This window comes from Ovis canadensis, chromosome Y (assembly GCF_042477335.2).
Source record: "Ovis canadensis isolate MfBH-ARS-UI-01 breed Bighorn chromosome Y, ARS-UI_OviCan_v2, whole genome shotgun sequence".
Lineage (NCBI taxonomy): Eukaryota > Metazoa > Chordata > Mammalia > Artiodactyla > Bovidae > Ovis > Ovis canadensis.
In genome coordinates, this window is record NC_091271.1 from 2106270 (window position 1) to 2118307 (window position 12038).

Sequence of the window (12038 nt, forward strand, 5' to 3'; positions counted from 1 at the left end):
TCAGTGGCAAGGCTCATATCTGGTCAAAGAAGATGGAGGTGGAGGAGATAGGTCCTCTCTGAGAAATGGCTCATTACAGACATTCCAAAATTTTATGTCCTGTGTGTGCGTGCCACATAGCTTCAGTTGTGTCTGAATCTTTTCGAACCCTGTGGACTACAGCCCACCAGGCTCCTCTGTGCATGGGATTCTCCAGTGGGTCGCCATGCCCTCCTCCAGGGGAGCTTCCCCACCGAGGCGGCGAACTCACATCTCTCACGTCTCTTGCCCTGGAAGGTGGATTCTTTTCCACTGGTACCACCCGGTCACGAGGACTCTCAATCCTTCCCTAAGGTCTATTACACAGAGGATTGAGAGGACACTCAGGTAACGGATGGGACGAGCCAAGGAGGTGATTGAGTGTATTTGTCTTGGGAAGTTTTCAGTAGATAAAGGTGGGGGTCAAGACTGCCCAAGGCTCTGGCCTGCTAAGTGCTTGAACCACCTTGGTGTCAGGGCATGAGGCTGAATCCTTCAATATATCTTGACATTCACCTCAGCAGGGACAGACAGATGACTCAGTTCAGTTCAGTTGCTCAGTCGTGTCCGACTCTGCGACCCCAAGAACTGCAGCATGCCAGGCCTCCCTGTTCATCACCAACTCCTGGAGTCCACCCAAACCCATGTCCATCGAGTTGGTGATGCCATCCAACCATCTCATCCTCTGTCGTCCCCTTCTCCGCCTGCCTTCAATCTTTCCCAGCATCAGGGTCTTTTCAAATAATCAGCTCTTCGCATCAGGTGGCCAAAGTATTGAAATTTCAGGTTCAGCATCAGTCCTTCCAATAAACACCCAGGACTGATCTCCTTTAGAATGGACTGGTTGGATCTCCTTGCAGTCCAAGGGACTCTCAAGAGTCTTCTCCAACACCACAGTTCAAAAGCATCAATTTTTCAGCACTCAGCTTTCTTCATAGTCCAACTCTCACATCCATACGTGACCACTGGAAAAACCATAGCCTTGACTAGTGGGACCTTTGTTGGCAAAGTAATGTCTCTGCTTTTGAATATGCTAGGTTGGTCATAATTTTCCTTCCAAAGAGTAAGCGTCTTTAAATTTCATGGCTGCAATCACCACCTGCAGTGATTTTGGAGCCCCCAAAAATAAAGTCAGGCACTGTTTCCACTGTTTCCCCATCTATTGCCCATGAAGTGATGGGACCAGATGCCATGATCTTCGTTTTCTGAATGTTGAGCTTTAAGCCAACTTTTTCACTCTCCTCTTTCACTTTCATCAAGAGGCTTTTGAGTTCCTCTTCACTTTCTGCCATAAGGGTGGTGTCATCTGCAGACCTGAGGTTATTGATATTTTTCCCAGCAATCTTGATTCCAGTTTGTGCTTCTTCCAGCCCAGCGTTTCTCATGATGTACTCTGCATAGAAGTTAAATAAGCAGGGTGAAAATATACAGCCTTGATGTACTCCTTTTCCTATTTGGAACCAGTCTGTTGTTCCATGTCAGGTTCTAACTGTTGCTTCCTGACCTGCATAGAGGTTTCTCAAGAGGCAGGTCAGGTGGTCTGGTATTCCCATCTCTTTCAGAATTTTCCACAGTTTATTGTGATTCACACAGTCAAAGGCTTTGGCATAGTCAATAAAGCAGAAATAGATGTGTTTTCTGGAACTCTCTTGCTTTTTGGATGAGCCAGCAGATGTTGGCAATTTGATCTCTGGTTCCTCTGCCTTTTCTAAAACCAGCTTGAACATCTGGAAGTTCACGGTTCATGTATTGCTGAAGCCTGGCTTGCAGAATTTTAAGCATTACTTTACTAGCGTGTGAGATGAGTGCAATTGTGCTGTAGTTTGAGTATTCTAGACAAACAGATAGATGTGTACACACCCAGACAAATAGGTGTGTACATAGGTGACAGATAGATTAAAGTAAATACATAGACAAATAGACGCTAGATAGATGGCTGGATATGTAGCCACACAGAGCTAATGATACAAAGACAGATGACGGATGGAAAGACAAGAGAGATGTAGACACAGACAGATTGACACTAGGTATTAGACACACTTTGGGCGCCTGATGTGAAGAGCCAACTCACTGGAAAAGACCCTGATGCTGGGAAAGATTGAGGGCGGGAGGAGAAGGGGACGGCAGAGGATGCGATGGTTGGATGGCATCACCGACTCAATGGACATGGGTTTAAGCAAGCTCTGGGAGATAGTATAGGACAGGCAAGTGTGGTGAGCTGCAGTCCACGGTGGTCGCAAAGAGTCGGACAGGACTAATCAACTGAACAGAGAGCTATAAAGACAGACAGCTACAAAGATGCACAGAGAGATAAACGGTAGACAGATGGATAGATGCTGGACAGAAATGAAGCGATGACTGTGAGCTCGCCAGATAGCTCGCTGGATACTACTGATAGACAGAGAGAGCTCGATGATAGACAGAGGATAGATACATGATGGACGGATGATTAGACAGATAAGAGAGAAAGAAGGGAAAACCCAAAATCTACTGAGAAAATTTAGTGTACAGAGTACTATATTTTCCAGCGCTATTGATATACAATTTTTAGACAGTCACCCGCCTTCTTGAAGTATAAAGCTTGTGAGTTTCACTGACTGTATTATTTGGGTGTCATCGCTGCTGAGATCAAAACATAAAAGCCTATAAACATCCTCCCAAGTTTCTCTAGCCCCCTGGCAGCCTGGCCGTTTCTTCCTCTCAGCCCTGGGGCCAGCATGCATCCATGCGCTGTGTTTTTCTAGAATTTCATGTAAATGACTCTTGACGTTTTGATTCTTTCCCTTGGCGTAGAGTTTATTGAAATTCATGTCTAATGTTGCATTTATTAATGCTTTGTTCTTCTTGACTGATGAATACTATTCATGGTATGACTGGATAAAGAATATAAGCTGATCTGTTCTTGATGAATATTTGGTGAATATTTGGTGAATATACTTGATGGATATTTGGTGCTTCCAATTTTTCTTTTCTGTTTTAAATAAAGACACAATGAATTCCTATCCAAGTCTTCATGTGGACACATGGTTTAATGTCGCTCAAAATTGTGAGTGGAACTGCAGGATCATGCAATAAGAATACGTCTAAATTTGACACGGTCCCACTGTTTTCGACACGGGCAAAACATATCATGAAGTGAAGTGAAAGTCGCTCAGTTGTGTCTGACTCTTTGCAACCCCATGGACTATACAATCCCTGGAAATGAAGGCGGGAGGGGAAGGGAACGACAGAGGATGAGATGGTTGGATGGCATCACCGACTCGATGGACATGGGTTTGGGTGGACTCTGGGAGTTGGTGATGGACAGGGAGGCCTGGCGTGCTGCAGTCCATGGGGTCACAAAGAGTCGGACACAACTGAGCAACTGAACGGAACTATAAGAATTCAATGTGAGGTTTTATATCACTACTCCCAAAAAAAAAAAAAAAACACCTTAAAAACTCTCTTCCTTTTGAAGGTAAATTACACTCTGTTTATCATGCTGATTGAACAAATGAAATAGAATTGAGTCTTCTTTAGTCAAAAGGCAAATTATTTTGTGCTATCCAGTCAAGCATCTTTTTTCTTGGAAAAGCAAAGTCAATATAAACCGTTAAAAGAATCAGGGGTTGTTCTGTTTGACTGTGTAATTGCAGCTACAGTTCATAGAATTCTCAATTTAAAGCATCCTCAGTGGTTAAGAGCTGAAGAATATACACAAAACACCAGCTACCAAGGACAGAAACTTTCACGTTTCTGCATGAAAGTAGGGCAGGAGAGAAATAACACTTTAGAAAGTAATTACCCAATAAAATACCTTTAAATGCATAACGCCTTTATTTTTTAATCTTCTTTGTAATTAATTTATGTGAACCTTCCATTTAAAATTAGTTTTTTGCTGTGTATCTGATGAATGGATGCTTAGTTACACAGTATGTTCACATGACCCATTTCCTTGCCAAATAATTGGCTTTAAAGTCAGAAGTCAGCATACCATGGCAAGGGTACGTCCCACTAAAGAAAATAACCTTGTGGAGTGAGTTTGCTGACATGTATGCTGAAGAGTCTGAAGTGTATTTCATTATACTTTTGTCTTTAATCCATCGTTGAAGACGTTGCAAAGAATCCCCAGATATATTTACAAGCCTTGCTAACTGCTACCACAATAGAGATATGACTTATTTGGAGGGGATAAATCAATCATGGCACAGCAAATATTACAAACAGAGCTGATATTTTAAGAAGGATATTGATTTATGGATGTGAAGATGTCATGTGATATATACGGACAACCAGTAGGTAACGAATGGCTTGCTTTGTGGTTCAGATGGTGAACAATCTGCCTGCAATGCAGGAGACTCGGGTCACATCCCTGCGTCAGGAAGGTCCCCTAGAGAAGGAAATGGCAACCCACTCCAGTATTCTTGCCTGGAGAATCCCATGGACAGAGGATACAATGCATGGGGTTGCAAAGAGTCAGAGGCGACTGAGTGTCTAACGCAGCAAATATTACCCCTTACATGATTAACATACAGTGGTTACCGTGAGTGTAGAATGGGTATTTTAACTAGTAATATGTTTATTGTACGTATGCTTTAAGTAGTAACATTTTTTTCCTGTATTCCTATGCTTCTTGTCCTATATTCCAAAATTTTAACTGGTTAAAAAAAAAAAAAAAAAAAAAGGTTTCTCCCTAAAATGGCTCCTTCTTGCCAGCCCAACCTCCCTGATGGGAGTCACAAACCTCTACTTTTTAAAAATGTAGTCTCTTTTGTACTTTTGACAAATCCTTGATCTTTTCAAATAGCTAAAGATCTCTTCATTGATTTTTTTTCACCCCTGAATGGAATGAATCTTCTTATTTTAAGTTAAACAGAGGTAGGATTTTGACAGGGATTTTTCCCCCTGGAAAAAGTCTGGTTTGCTTCATCATGTCCATCTTATTAATAAAAGAAACATACTCGCCTGTAATCTCCATCACCGTTATTTGACAACACCCCTGTGAGAATCATTATACATCTTCACAAACATTTTTGATGCTCTTTACCTGGATTACATATATATCCCATATACAAAAGTTGAAAGAAATATGCATTATTACTGTTGTTCAGTTGCTAAGTCGTGTCTGACTTTGTAGGCCTAAGGACGGCTGCACGCCAGGCTTCCCTGTCCGTCACCATCTCCTGGAGCTTGCCCACACTCGCGTCCATCGAGTCGGTGATGCCATCCAACCATCTCGTCCTCTGTCGCCCCCTTCTCCTTTTGCCCCCAACCTAATAGTGAAATATGCAATATTATTAACATCTAAGGGATTCTTAGTGACATTAGCTTTGGTGTTTTATTCCGCTTCTACTGATGTAGATTCGAATTTGCCTGTCTGTGGGGATAGTTTAATGAAGTATCTTTCAATACTACTTAGCACCTAGCCTGTGTACTAAGAGGAGACCTTGAGTTGGGGGTTCTGGGTAGAGCTAAGTTATGCCAGACAGGTGGACTACAGGGAAATTGAAAGCTGAACTTCAGGTGAAGTTTTGGTACCCCAGGGGGTGAACGTGACATATATGAGAACAGATGCTGATGAATAATTTTCTAGGCATATGAATTATTGGGACGAGGTACAGCCATTTGTGGAGAAGGCAGTGGCACCCCACGCCAGTACTCTTGCCTGGAAAACCCCATGGATGGAGGAGCCTGGTAGGCTGCAGTCCATGGGGTCACGAAGAGTCAGACATGACTGAGCGACTTCCCTTTCACTTTTCACTTTCATGCATTGGAGAAGGAAATGGCAACCCACTCCAGTGTTCTTTCCTGGAGAATCCCAGGGATGGTGGAGCCTGGTGGGCTGCCGTCTACGGGGTGGCACAGAGTCAGAGACGACTGAAGCGACTTAGCAGTATGCAATATTATTAACATCTAAGGTATTCTTAGTGACATTAGCTTTGGTATTTTATTCCGCTTCTACTGACGTAGATGAGAATTTGCCTGTCTGTAGGGATAGTTTAATGAAGTATCTTTCAATACTACTTCAGTCCTGAGAAACTTATCTGTGTATTAGGAGACCTTGAGGTGGGGGTTCTGGGGCTAACTTATGCCAGACAGGTGGACTACAGGGAAATTGAAAGCTGAACTTCAGGTGAAATTTTGGTACCCCAGGGGGCGAACGTGCCATATATGAGAACAGATGCTGATGAACAGTTTTCTAGGTATATGAATTATTGGGACGAGGTGCAGCCATTTGTGGTTTATGCTTTTCTGTGGGGACGGTTGATGATTATGTCTCCTGTGTGGTTCACTTGGAGTTCTGAAATATCTCCATCCGTACCCAACTAGTGCAGCTGATATGAAGAACGGCACGTAGGTTCATTAAAAAACGCAACCTAGAACTATCATGTGATGCTGGAAGAATCCCACTCCTGGGCATATATGCAGAAAAGGTGGAAACTCTAATCAGCAAAGAGACACACACTTCAATTTTCATAGCGTAGCAGTGCTGTTGACAACAGCCAACACCCGGAAACCACCCAAGTATCCGTCCACAGATGAAGGGAGAAAGATGTGGTATAGAGTGGAATAGTACTCGGCCGTAAAAAGGAATGCAATAACCCCAACAGCAGCACATGGGTGACCTTGGAGGCCATCACACTATGGGAAGTAAGTGAAGACAAGTATCATATGCTACCACTTATGAAACGGAAAGTCGCTCAGTCGTGTCGACTCTTTGTGACCCACCCCCTCCTTCCCCACCCAAGGACTATACAGTCCATGGAATTCTCCAGGCCAGAATACAGGAGTGGGTAGCCTTTCCCTTCTCCAGGGGATCTTCCCAACTCAGGGATCGAACCCAGGTCTCCCGCATTGCAGGTGGATTCTTTTACCAGCTGAGCCACAAGGGAAGCCCTAGAATACTGGAGTGGGTAGCCTATCCCTTCTCCAGAGGATCTTCCTGACCCAGGAATCAAACGGGGTCTCCTGAATTGCAGGCGGCTTCTTTACCAGCTCAACAATGAGGGAAGGCCCAGATATCACTCATGCGTGGAGTCAAAAACAACAAGTGAGTAAATATAACAGAAACGCCGTGGACTCATAGATATGAAGAACAAGCTAGTGGTTCCTCCCAGTGGAGAAAGGGAAGGGGTAGGGGATAAACCTGCTGCTATTTCAACTACTCAGTCTTGCCCGACTCTTTGCAACCCCGAGAACTATGGCCAATCAGGCCCCTCTGTCCATGGGGTTCTCCAGGCAAGAATACTGGGCTGGGTTGCCATTTCCTTCTGCAGAGGATCTTCTCCACCCAGGATCCAACCTGCATCAGGAGGCGGATTCTTCACCCCTGAGCCACCAGAGAAGCGCACGCCAACTGTACATCCATCGGGAAAACAGCGAAACCAGACAGTGAGCCCCTGGAAGGCAAAACTTCCAAAGTCAACTCGCCAGGAAGAAGGGGCCTTCTGTTTGGCAGGGCTCCCCCTCCTACTTTCCGAGGATGTTAAAGCAGTTGGTTATACAGCTGAAATCAGGGCTTCCCTGGTGATCCAGGGCTAACGCATTCGCCTGCCAATGCAGGGGACTCGGGTCCGATCCCTGGTCTGGGAAGACCCCCACGTGCTGTGGAGCAAACTACGTCTGCACACAGTGAGTACTGAGCGTGTGCTCCACAACTAGAGAAACCATCTCCGTGAGAAGCGTTTGCCCTGCACCTTGGGAGTAGCCCCCACCTCATGAAATCAGAGAAAGCCTAGAGGCAGCTATATAGACCAAACACAGGCCCCTCCGCAAAGACAAACTCATTATGTAACTAGGTGTTTCCTTTGTCTGCTCGCAAGACCTGTGCGTGGCTTATGGTTTGTGCCGTCTGGGTTTTTGGTGAACAAGAGGCCAGATTCAGTTCATTTCAGTCACTCAGTTGTGTCTGACTCTTCGTGACCCCATGGACCACAGCATTCCAGGCCTCCCTGTCCATCACCAACTCCCAGAGTCCACCCAAACTCACGTCCATCGAGTTGGTGATGCCATCCAACCATCTCATCCTCTGGCGTCCCCTTCTCCTCCAGCCCTCAGTCTTTCCCAGCATCAGGGTCTTTTCAAGTGAGTCAGCTCTTCGCATCAGGTGGCCAAAGGATTGGAGTTTCGGCTTCAACATCAGTCCTTCCAATGAACACCCAGGACTGATCTCCTTTAGGATGGACTGGTTTGATCTCCTTGCAGTCCAAGGGACTCTCAAGAGTCTTCCCCAACACCACAGTTTGAAAGCATCAATTCTTAAGCACTCACCTTTCTTCACAGTCCAACTCTCACATCCATACATGAGTACTGGAAAAACCATAGCCTTGATGAAATAGACCAGATTAGGCTATAGTTACAATGATGCCCACTGATATTCTTTACCTTGTCCCAGAAACTACCAAAATTAATTCTAATGACTGTGAGCTACCCCACTGTAACTGACTGAGCTGAGTTTAAAAATTCACCTGTGGGGGGCCTCTTTGGTGTTCCAGTGGGTAAGACATCACCTTATAAGATTCCACATGCCTTGAGGCAAAAAAGAAAAACCAACAAAAAACCCAGAACATAAAACAGAAGCAAAAATGTAATAAAGTCAATAAAGATTTTAGAATTGACTCACATCAAAGAAAATTTTTTCATTAAAAAAAATAATTCAACTGTGAGTCACGGAAAATACAAAATTTGAGCTTTCTATTTTTTCCAATATCACTTCAGGTGAGAATCATACATTTCAGGTTGTTGCAGAAAAAAAAGAAATGATACCCGTAAGGGGTAATTGATCAGACCTATGCCTGTGAAGGAAATTCCATTGGATTTTTTTTTTTTCTTTTGCTACCCATTGAAATAGGCTATCACGTTTATTGCAAACCCTTTGTGAAAAAGCAAGATCTTTATATTCAAGGCTAAGTAGCACAAGAAAAGCTTTTTAAAAATGTTTTTGAATTCCTCTTGCTCAGGATGGATCAAATTCCTCCTTTTCTCCAACAGGGCAGCTCTGAAGACAGTAGGGATGAAGGCAATGAACAGTTGTTACATGTCTGGGCGGGAAAGCAAAGAGGTTTTCAACAGACTCGCTTCTGTTTTATTTCTCAGATGTTTTCCTCTGCCTTGCTGTGTGACCCAGGAAGCTCATCCCAGGGCTCTGTGACAACGTAGAGGGGTGGGGTGGGGAGGGAGGTGGGAGGGAGGCTCGGGAGGGACGGGACACATGTATACCTGTGGCTGATTCATGCTGATGTATGGCAGAAACCAACACAATATTCTAAAGCAGTAATCCTTCCATGAAAAATAAAATGTACTGAAGACCTGTTAAGTAGAAAGCCTTGGAGCCAGCAAGAGACTAGAGGCAAAAAGCCAGACATCAAGACCACAGTGAGGTACCACTTCACACCAGTCAGAATGGCCGCGATCCAAAAGTCTGCAAGCAATAAATGCTGGAGAGGGTGTAGAGAAAAGGGAACCCTCTTACACTGTTGGTGGGAATGCAAACTAGTACAGCCACTATGGAGAACAGTGTGGAGATTCCTTTAAAAATTGCAAATAGAACTACCTTATGACCCAGCAATCCCACTGCTGGGCATACACACCGAGGAAACCAGAATTGAAAGAGACACGTGTACCCCAATGTTCATTGCAGCACTGTTTATAATAGCCAGGACATGGAAACAACCTAGATGTCCATCAGCAGATGAATGGATAAGAAAGCTGTGGTACATATACACAATGGAGTATTACTCAGCCGTTAAAAAGAATACATTTGAATCAGTTCTGATGAGGCGGATGAAACTGGAGCCGATTATACAGAGTGAAGTAAGCCAGAAAGAAAAACACCAATACGGTATACTGACACATATATATGGAATTTAGAAAGATGGTAATCATAACCCTGTATGCAAGAAAGCAAAAGAGACCCAGTTGTATAGAACAGTCTTTTGGACTCTGTGGGAGAGGGGGAGGGTGGGATGATTTGGGAGAATGGCATTGAAACATGTATACTATCATGTAAGAAGCGAATCACCAGTCTATGTCCAATGCAGGATACAGGATGCTTGGGGCTGGTGCACTGAGATGACCCAGAGAGATGATATGGGGTGGGAGGTTCATGTTTGGGAACTCATGTACACCCGTGGTGGATTCATGTCAATGTATGGCAAAACCAATACAGTATTGTAAAGTAAAATAGAATTAAAATTTTAAAAAAGTAAAAAATAAAAATTAATAAATAAAGAGGGGGAAACAGAGAGAAAGAGAGAGATCCTGATAATAGCAGATAAATGACATGATGTGACGATTTCCATCACAGTCAATATTGACTGGAAAAAAAAAAAAAAAAAAAAGACCTCTGAAAATGTCCCCAGCACAGCCAGTTTGAAACTTGGATGGCGAGGTTTTGCAGACCTTGGAGAAAACCTACACACGTGAATTGTTAATTGCACAACTCGGACCCCACACGAATACAAATGGGAAAGAGCGTCCCTTTTTATCCTGCCAGGTTGCTAAGAACTGGAATGTTCTCATTCTTCCTTTCTCTTCCTCCATTATCTGGTGATAGGTAGAGACATCTAAAATTTATTATGCTGTTGAACTGTGGTGCTGGAGAAGACTCCTGAGAGTCCCTTGGACTGCAAGGAGATCCAACTAGTCCATTCTAAAGGAAATCAGTCCTGGGTGTTCATTGGAAGGACTGATGTTGAAGCTGAAACTCCAATCCTTTGGCCACCCGATATGAAGAGCTGACTCACTTGAAAAGACCCTAATGTTGGGAAAGATTGAAGGCAGGAGGCGAAGGGGATGACAGAGGATGAGATGGCTGGATGGCACCACCGACTCGATGGACATGAGTCTGAGCAAGCTTCTGGAGTTGGTGATGGACAGGGCGGCCTGGTGTGCTGCAGTCCACGGGGTTGCAAAGAGTCGGACACGACTGCGCAGCTAAACTGAAAATGTATCATGCTGCTGAAACTAAAGGTGAGCTCTTCAGTTTGGAAACCTGCTTTGGCTGTGATTTGCGCAGCTTGCAAGAATATGGTGAGACTCTGGAAAAAGTCTGAGCGCGCGCGCGCGCGCACACACACACACACACACACACACACACACACACACTGATTCACTAAGTATTGCATTCAGAGAGTGAGAACACCCATTTGCCTCAGAGGAAAAAAAAAGACTGATAACCTTATCATTTTAGTGCTGGTTTAGTGGCGGTTTAGCCGCTAAGCTGACTGCGACCGCATGGGCTGGAACAGGATCACTCTAGCTGATTGTTTTCTGCCTCTGGCCATATTAATCAGGATGTCCAGCCTCCCTGGATAAGGTCTCTGGGCTGCTTGCGTGCATGTCTGCTAAGTCACTTCAGTCGTGTCCAACTCTTTGCCGCCCCATGGACTGTAGCCCACAAGATTCCTCTATCCATGGGATTCTCCAGGCAAGAATACTGGAGGGGGTTGCCATTTCCTTTTCTACAGGATCTTTCCGACCCAGGGATCAAACCCGGGTCTCCAGCATTGCAGGGAAGCCTCAAACTTAACAGGGTTATTATGAAATCTTGGAGGCAGACACATACCAAATTTCAACTTTTTTTTTGAAGACTTTTTTTTTTTTTTTTAATGTGGACTGTTTCCAAAAAAAAAAAAAAAAAAAAAGAAGACTACTGAATTTGCTACAATACTGCTTCTGTTTGATGTTTGGGTTTTGGGGCCCGAAGGACACGGTAGCTTAGCTCGCCAGTCAAGGATGGAACCCTTACTCCCTGCATCAGAAGGCGAATTCTTGGCCACTGTTGGCCAGGGAAGTGCTTCAGATTTCAACTTTTACAGTTAAGGTTTAATTGAACACTGATGCCCTGTCTGTCTGAGGTTTTCCTGTACCTACAGGATGGTGCTGGGTAAGTCAGACGGATACCAGTCTTTCTTCTGAAGGAGGTATGGGTGTAATCCCGATAACAAGCTTGTGAACGGACTAAACCCACTTCCTGTTCATGCGGGACCATCCAGGTTTGTTGGCTGGATATGGTGATTGGTAAGTATTCACTGGAGAAG

The 12038-nt window shown here is 44.3% G+C and overlaps 1 protein-coding gene across 11 annotated transcripts in view; it reads right to left on the bottom strand.

Annotated features, from left to right (window-relative positions):
* LOC138929705 (zinc finger protein 665-like) overlaps positions 1-12038 on the bottom strand; it is a 170482-nt gene that overhangs the window by 47350 nt on the left and 111094 nt on the right. Inside the window, exon 6 of one of the 11 annotated variants that reach the window (XR_011446017.1) lies at positions 8274-8323. The exons of the other annotated variants lie outside the window; for them this stretch is intronic. The gene's annotated coding sequence lies outside the window, so the exon portion shown is untranslated. Of the gene's footprint in view, positions 1-8273; positions 8324-12038 lie in introns of those variants that run through there. 11 annotated transcript variants of the gene reach the window in all.